Source organism: Procambarus clarkii, chromosome 19 (genome assembly GCF_040958095.1).
Source record: "Procambarus clarkii isolate CNS0578487 chromosome 19, FALCON_Pclarkii_2.0, whole genome shotgun sequence".
Taxonomy (NCBI): domain Eukaryota; kingdom Metazoa; phylum Arthropoda; class Malacostraca; order Decapoda; family Cambaridae; genus Procambarus; species Procambarus clarkii.
The window spans coordinates 41,422,029-41,431,183 of record NC_091168.1 but is presented as its reverse complement, the minus strand read 5'-3'; positions in this window follow the sequence as shown (position 1 = coordinate 41,431,183).

Sequence of the window (9,155 nt, the reverse complement as noted above, 5' to 3'; positions counted from 1 at the left end):
ACAGGCATCCACGGAATCGTCAAGATGCCTATGAAGGGAAAAATCGTCAGGAGGAGTTGAGTCCAAAGGTTGGAGGTCAAAGTACTTAGTCCATGTAGCATTACCAAACAAAGCATGGAACGAAGTAGGATGGGAAGGGAGCATACGAGAGCGGCCGTGGCGGGGACGGCGATGAGAACCCGTAGAGAGAGACGGGTCGAAAGGTGCAGTAGTCGCAAGAAGAGATGGAGCCGTGCAAGGGGACGAGACGGTCACCACAGCAGGCTTGGAGCTCGACCCAACCATAGAGGAGAGAGGGGAGCAGGGAGGAAGAGTCCGGTCTGGGCCTAAACCGGACTCTGTAGCGGAGGCTACAGATCCCGGTCTTCCAGGACGGTCCAACTCAGGGGCTTGGTCGCCCACCCCATGAGCCTGGTTAGGAGTAGTTAAGTCGTCATCCATATATCAAACCAATATATAAGGGATGGGACCCGGAACCAAGGGATACCACCTACCAGGGCAGCCAGGGAGGCCGAGCGCGGGCTAGTGCAGGAAGGGTGTGTCGTCCCCAGCGGTGCTCCCCCTTTTCAACAGGGGAGTCCTACTACTTCGTTCATTCTCCCACACTGGTGCTAAGACCCCAGTCCCCCTACCGCTCTAGCCTGGACACCCAACCAACCACTCAGGGTGGCCTCTCACAGGCGACCCCTCCAGCGGGTGGTCCGATGGCTCACAAGGCCCCTACATGGTGCCCTTCAGCACGTACACCGCCCAAAGAGGGGGCAGGAGAGGGGGCACAAGCAACCCACACCTGTCCCAGGGAGGTGTACGTGAGCCCCTCACCATGGCAAGGAGACACCACGGAGGGGTAATTTGGTAGAAGTCGAAATGAGGAACACCTTTTGTGGGAGATGGAACAACTGCGGATAACCTCCTTCGTGGGAGCATCCACACACTCATTTAAAGAAATACCAATGTGGCTGGGAATCCAGCAAAACTCAACTGTCTTAAATCTGCTGGAGATAAGTAAGTAATTATCAAAAGAAGGCACCAAACCGGGAAGGCTATGTAGCACCATCAAATGCGCAGAATAATCATAGGGCGCTAAATATCACCAAGGATGCCAATACGAGAACAAAAACACATAAGGCGAACGATATCAAAAGTATCCGAGTCACCAAGAATTCTACTGAGGGACAGGTGACCGCGAGGGGCGGTCGGAAAGCAAGACATACGCTCGTCCTGGAAGTCAGGACATTCAAGAAGGACATGCACGAACGTAAAAGGGACAATGCAACTAGGACAATAAGGAGCTGGGCGGCGCTCCATCAAGTGACCATGGGTTAAGCGAGTATGGCCAATACGCAACCTCGCCAGAGTTGTTTCCCATCGCCGGTTACGGTAGTAGGAGGACGGCCACGAGGAAACAACATTTAAGAGTACGTAGTTTGTTACCAGTAACAGACGACAAAGAAGCCTGCAAACGGGTAAAGACAGAGGAATGGATAACCGGGTAAAATTCGGAATATGGAATACCTTTACGAGAGACGGGACAGGAGCGGAAGGCTTCCTTGGCGGCAGCATCCGCACGCTCATTTAAAGACACACCAATATGGCTGGGAACCCAACAAAACTCAACCGACTTAAATTTACTGTGAACAAGAAACAGCCAATGCTGGATCTCGACAACTACTGGATGAACCGGATTAAAGGACCCGAGAGTCATGAGGGCACTACGAGAGTCAACAACAACTACAAAGGAAGACTGACAACGAGAAAGCAGGAGACGAAGAGCATAGAGAATAGCATAAAGCTCCGCCGTAAAGATACTAGTCTCCGGAGGTAAGCGACACATATAAGTGCGATCAGGAAAAACAACAAAGTAGCCAACACCGTCTGCAGACTTAGACCCATCGGTGAAGACAGAATGGAGCAGGAGTGAGAAGAAAAGTGCTCAAGGAAAAGACGTTTTAGAACCGTAGGAGGGGTAAAAGCTTTAGTGATACGGGTCAAGGAAGTACAAAACGGCGGAAGAGGGACTCTCCACGGGGGCAAAGAAGGAACAACACTAGGAGAAACATTAGAAATATGAACGGAAAGAGAATCCTATAGGCGAGACAACCGGACAGAAAGAGGGAGGTGGTGAAGAGGAACAGGAACCGCAGGAGGGGTAAAAGTTAAAGCACGACAGAGGCGAGAGGAAGGATGTTGTAAGGACCGCGCAAGATAGCGAAGACAGTAGCGATCACGGCGGTCTTGGAGAGACAGGAAGCCAGTGTTAACATACAAGCTAAGGATGGGAGTCGAACGAAAGGCACCAGAACTGAGGCGCAACCCAGTATGGTGCAAAGCATCAAGACGGCGAAGAGTAGGAGAAGCAGACGAGTAAGCAGGGCAACCATAATCGAGCTTAGACAGGACCAGAGAGGAATGTAAAGCAAGGAGAGTGCGCCTATCTGCCCCCCAAGAAGTATGGGACAAGACCCGAAGGAGGGTAAGGGCCTTAGAGCACTCTACACGGAGGTAAGAGATATGGGGAGACCAAGATAAACGAGTGTCAAGGAATAACCCTGAAAGCTTCGCGGAATCTTTGTACTCAAGGGGATGACCATAAAGTGACAAAGAGGGACGAAGAACGACCCGTTTCCGCGTAAAAGTCATGGCACAAGTCTTAAAAGTAGAGAACTTGAAGCCATGATCGGTGGCCCAAGACGACAAGGCATCAATTGCAAGTTGAAGCCGGCGCTGAAGGAGAGGCGAATCATCACCCTGACAGCAAAGGGTAAGATGATCGACAGAGAGCGGAGAAGACACCTGAAGGAAGAGAGGAAAGAAGACCATTGAGGGCAACCAGAAAAAGAGTAGTGCTCAGAACACTACCCTGGGGCACACCTTCGTATTGCTGAAAAGAGGCAGAAAGAGCGGTACCAAGGCGCACCCGAAAGGAACGACGAGAGAGGAAGCTGCGGAGAAAGAGAGGGAGACGACCACGAAGGCCAAAAGAATTAAGTTGAGATAGAATATGATACCGCCAAGTGGTGTCGTAAGCCTTTTCCAGGTCAAAAGGACGGCAACAACGGAGGTCGTCGCAGCAAAAGCAGTACAAATATAGACCTCCAAGTTCACCAGGACATCTGTCGTGCTGCGGCACCACATCAGACGAACGTTAACCATACGTTCAAAGAGTTTGCAGACACAACTTGTGAGGGCAATAGGGCGAAAGTCCTTAGGGGAAGTACCGAGAGAACCCGGTTTGCGAACGGGGAGGACAACGGCATCGAGCCAGTCCTTAGGGACTGACGACGACTCCCAGATCCGATAATGCAGACTCAGTAAATACCGAGACGTGCACGGAGGGAGATGGCGAAGCATCTCATAATGAATACTACCGGAGCCCGCCGCCGTAGAACCGCAGAGGGCCAGGGCAGAACGAAGTTCAGAGAGAGAGAAGAGATCATTATAGGGAAGCTGAAGACGAGTGCAGAAATCTAAAGGACGAGATTCAAGGACAGGTTTACGAAGAAGGAAAGATTGGGGAAGATGAAGACCAGAGCTAACAGAAGAAAAGTGGGAACCCAGTACGGAAGCAACCTGCAACGGGTCCGCCCCAAGAGTATCATGGAGGTGAAGGACCGGTGAAACATCGGGAACGAACTTGCCCGCTATCTTGCGGATACGCTTCCAGATCTGGGCCAGAGGAGTTTCGGACGTAATTGTTGAGACATAAGATGCCCAACATTTACGTTTAGCCGTACGGATGGCCCTACGGGCCACCACACTCGCTTTCCGAAAGAAAAGAAAAGAATCGGTCGTCTGCCTACGGCGGTGCCTCTTCCAGGTTGCACGCTTACAGCAGACAGCCCGAGCACAGTCCGCATTCCACCAGGGAACGCACTTCCGTGGACCCCGAGAGGAAGAGCGAGGAATAGAGCGGAGGGCAGCGTTGAAGACAGTGTCATGAAAAAGGAGGAGAGCGCGAGAGAGAGGCAGAAGGGAGAGGTCAGAGAGAGCAGTACTGAGGGTAAATAGGGTCCAGTCCGCCTTAGCAAACTGCCATCTAGGAAAAGAGAGGGAAGGGCGAAAAGAGAAAAAGGAAACAAAGATGGGGAAATGATCACTTCCATGGAGGTCATCAAGAACCTGCCACATGAAAGCTAAGTAAAGAGAAGAAGAGCAGAGAGAAAGATAAAGACAAGAAAGGGTGCGAGTCCGGGAGTCCAAATGAGTGGGCTCACCAGAATTCAGAAGAGACAGGGAAGAAGAGAGGAGAAACGGCTCAAGAAGGAGACCCCGGGTATTCGTCAGAACGTCACCCCAAAGAGAATGACGACAATTGAAGTCACCCAGCAGCAGCACAGGCTCCGGCAAGGAGTCTAGGTGGTGTTTCAAATCAGGAAGAGAAAGCGGAACACTCGGGGGTAGATAAATGGAACAAACTGTGTACCATTTCCCCACAAAGATACGAGCAGCAGAACAATGGAGAGGCGAAGGAAAAAGTAAAGGAACAAAGGGAACATCAGCACGAATCAAGAGAGCAGAAGAATTAGAAGCCCCAGCAACGGCTGGGGGAGGGGGGGGAGAGAGAAAGGAATAGCCACGAAAACGACCAGGACGAGCACCAAGCATCGGCTCCTGGAGACAGACACAAAGGGGCGAAAACCGCGAAATCAGAAGTTGGAGTTCGAGGAAATTGGCGTAATAACCTTGAACGTTCCATTGAAGAATGGACAACGACGAGAAGAGAAAGGACAAAAACAGAGAACAAGGAAGAAACAAGGCGAAAGAGCAACAGAGCACGTTAAAGAATATCAGGGTCGGGATCAGGGTCAGCAAAGTCAGGGTTAGGGGGCATGGGTAAACTGAGCAAAGATGGAGGGAAGGAAACGGGAAAACAGATGAGAGGTGGGCGGGCGGGGTCCGGAGGAGGAGGAGGAGGAAGAGGAGGAGACAACGGAGATGAGCAGTCAAGGACAGCAGCAGGAAGAGGGGGAGTAGAAAGAGGGGAGCGCACCTCAGCAAGAGCCGCAACCGAAAGGGAAGCAGGGGCCAAAGAAACCTCCATAGCAGGAACAGGGGGCGCAATCACTGAAATGGGAGGGGAAGGAGCAACAGAGCCAGAAGTAGGAGCTGAGGAAGAAAGCGAAGCCTTCTTACCCGCCGGGGAGGAGGAAGGAGAGGAGCCAGGCTTACGCTTCTGACTTAAAGAGACTGGTGTTCCAGCAACTACGTACCGGGCAACGGATTCCAGTGTCTCAACAGGAGAAGCTGAACGAGAGCACACACGACGGCCGTTAGGAGAGCGATGGACATCCGCCTGCACCGACAGGCGGCGGGGAGAGCCGATAGATGGAGGAAGAGGATGGGAAGGAGGATCGGAGGGAGACGAGAAAGAAGACACAGGAAACACGACAGACCGGGTAGAAAGAAGGGGAACCCCAGACAGAGGACCAGGAGGAGGACCCCTCGGGACAGAACGCAAAGAAACAGAGGAGGGAGCAGTGGGCGTATCAGGGTCCAAGGCCCGGAAACGGTTGCGAGTCTGAGGAAGGAGGGAAGGACGAGGAGAGGAAGAGCGCAACACGCGAGCATAAGAGACGTTAGTATAAGGCGGGAGCCGGCAAACCTGGCGCCTCGCCTCAGGAAAAGATAAACGCTCCCGGTGCTTCAGGTTGAGGACCGCTGCCTCAAGCTTGTAATGGACACAGGCACGGGAGAAGGTAGGATGGGCCTCATCGCAGTTGAGGCAGCGAGCTAGGGGAGAAGTGCACTCCGACTTAGAGTGACCTTCACCCCCACACAAAAGACAGAGAGAGACAGTCCCAGAGCAGCGGAGGGCACCATGCCCAAACCTCCAGCACTTGTTACAAAGTCGAGGAGAAGGAATATACTCCTGGACAGAGCACCTAGCACCAGCAAGAATGACAGAGGATGGAAGGGTCATACCATCAAAGGTGATCTTTACAACGCGAAGGTGTTGACGGCGACGACCACGAGGGGGACGAGTAAACGAGTCAACCTGGAGGACAGAATGGCCTTGGGCATCAAGGATATGCCGAATATCATCGTGGCAATCCTGCTGATTCCGAACACCAGTTGCAACATGGGGTGGGAGGAGAATAGTGCCAACACTGGCATTCATCTGAACGTTCTTGGAGACCCGAACAGGGATCTCGCCAAGGCAAGGTAAGGCAGCCAAGCGGGAAGCTGCATCCTGAGAAAGAGCTGCAACGATACGTGTACCGAGACGAGTGGGGTTGAAAGTAACAGACGCATCCACGGAATCTACAAGATGCCGATGGAGGGAGAAATCGTCAGGAGGCGCAGAATCAAGAGGGAGGAGATCAAAGTATTTGGCCCATGAAGCAGGACCAAACAAGGCCCGATACGCGTCAAGACGGGAAGGAATCGAGCGAGTGCGGCTGGGGCGCGAAAGGCGTTGAGAACCCCCAGAGAGAGAGGGGTCAAAAGGCGCAGTAGTTACAACGAAAGACTTAGCCGCACCAGGGCACAAAGTGGTCACCATTGGGGAATGGAGGCTCGACCCAACCACAGAGGAGGGAGGGGAGCTGGGGGAAGAAGTCAGGATGGTCAAAGGAGGAGCAAGGTCGGGGCCCAACGCAGCGGGAGCTACAGAGCCTGGTCTTCCAATACAGGCCGACTCGGGGGCTTGGTCGCCCACCCCACGAGCCTGAGAGGGTACAACGGAAACATTCATCGACAGAGACGACGAGAAAGAAATTCATCCACGAATGTGCCCCCATACCCACCATGGAGCCACAATTAGAGGCAGGACACCAAACAGGAAGCTATCGCCGATCATGCCGGGGCCCCCTAGGGGTGCGTCGTGAGTATACGCCCCACAAACGCCACCTTAAGAACCGTCAGTCCGTTGAGATCGGGTTCAGCGACGAAAGGGGGGATTGACAATAAAAGGTTCCCCTCGCTCGAGATGTCGGGTACAACAGTTCTATGGGTGCAAGAGTATGCCTCCCCAAGCACCCGGGCGTCAAAATAGAAGAAGTCCAAAGAAATAATCCAAAACAAGCAAAAGGTCGGCAGAAAACGACAAGCAGATAGGAGAAGAGGGGGGGAGAAAAACGAAACAAAATGAAAAGGAAAAGCGATCCGGCATAATTAGAGAAGACAGCAGCAGGAGTGCAAGGCCATAAAGGGACAGGACTGTCCCACGGAACATCACACTCCGGCAGCCGACCACAAAGCCCCCTCACGACGCCAACGGGCCGGATGGGGAGGGGGCTGCTGGAGATAAAAAACATCCAATATTAAATTTAGACACCCGTTGAATAGGAGTTTCGATGGACAGGATTAAAGGACTCAACCATGAGGGCATTGTGAGAGTCGACTACAACAACAAAGGAAGAATTATAGTGAGAAAGCAATTGAGGAGCATACAAAATTGCATAAAGTTCAGCTGTAAAGATGCTAGTCTCCGGAGGCAGGTGATATAGAGGTGCTCTCTGGTAATACAACGGAGTAACCTACACCGTTGGCAGACTTAGACCCATCTGTGAAGACAGATGGAGCAGGAGTGTGAAGAAAAGCGAGCAAGGAAAAGGAGTTTTAGAATTGTACGAGGGGTAAAAGCTTTGGTCATAGTGAATCAAGATTCAGCAAAACTTAGGAAGAGGGACTCCTCCATGGGGGCAAGGATGGAACGACACGAGGAGAAACATTAGTAACAAGAACCGAGAGAGAACATTGCCAGTGAGAATTGTACAGAAAGGGAAAAGTGATGAAAGGGAACAGGGCCCACAGGACGAGTAATGGTCAAAGTACAACATAAGCGAGATTGAGGGTGTTTTAGGGACAGTGCAAAGTAGGGAAGACAGTATCGATCACGACGATCCTGTAGAGACAGGATGCCAGTTTCAACATTCAGGCTTTGGGTATGGGTCGAACGAAAGGCACCGGATGCATGTTGGTTCCTCTCAACCGCTCTCTGTAGTTGTGGGCTATGTGGATGATTTTACTGGCCTCCTCCTAAAGTTATGTTAGGGTTGGCTGGTCCGGGTGTAGCCTTCAGTGTCCTTCTGTGTAGATTAGGTTTAGGGTTCGTTGGTTTGGGTATCTTCCTCAGGTCTTAGGTTGTTAAGTTATCTCCTTTAAGGCCACTCTAACGAGATGGTCCTTAAGGGATTTGCCTCGCTTCCACCCTATCATGGGTGGAGTCTCTGAAAGACTGCTCCAGGATTAGTGATCCCCGTAAGTCTCCTTGAGACACTCCCATACCTTTGTCAGCTTATCTTTGAGGGGGCCGGCTAGGCCTGGGAAAAAGAGGGTCGGAAGGATCCATCTTTCTCATCTTTGTGGGGCAATATTGGGAGGAGGAGCTGGGTTTGTTTTCTCATGCAGCTTTGTTTTCGCTGTCTGCAAGATTTCTTCTGGATAACCACGGTCCCTGAACATTTGCCAGAGGTCCTCTAGTTGGGGGAGCAGGGTCTCTTCTCTGCTTTTGATCATCATCAGATGTAAACCTAGTGAGTAAAGCAAAGATTTTTTTAAGGATAATTGGTGGTTAGAGTGAAACGTCTGGAGATGTTTGGAGACAAGGAAGAGATGGAGCAGCAGGCATGCAACCAGGGGCGGAAGAGACAGAACCAGAACAATTGGCGGGCAACAGAGGTATTACAACAGTACCCAAGACAACGAAGGACAGAGGTTCAACATCAACAGTGTAGGGCAGAGGAACTTCAACAACCAGAACAACAGTGGGGGACAGAGGTATTTTCCCAACAACATTTGGCACAAAGAAGAGGGAACATAAAAAAATTCAAACACAGGGGCGGTTTCAACCCGGAACGAAGTCAACAAGGTCAAGGCAGAGGGTGGAACGATGGAGGGCCAAGGTTAACCTAGCCTACACAGAGGGAACCCAAAGGCTGCACACTGACCAACCGACCCTAACCTAACCTAACCTTAACAGGAGGCCAGTAAATCCATCCACATAGCCGACACGAATAGAGCGCGTTTATGAGGGACCCCACATGCACCCGAGCATCAAGACTACGAAGAGTTGAATGAGAGGTAGACGAGTAAGCAGGACAGCCATAATCAAGTTTAGAGAGCACTAGAGAGGAATGTAAAGAGAAAAGCGTTTGCCTATCAGCTTCCTAGGAAGAATGGGATAAGTTAAGTAAGTTAAGGGCCTTAGAGTA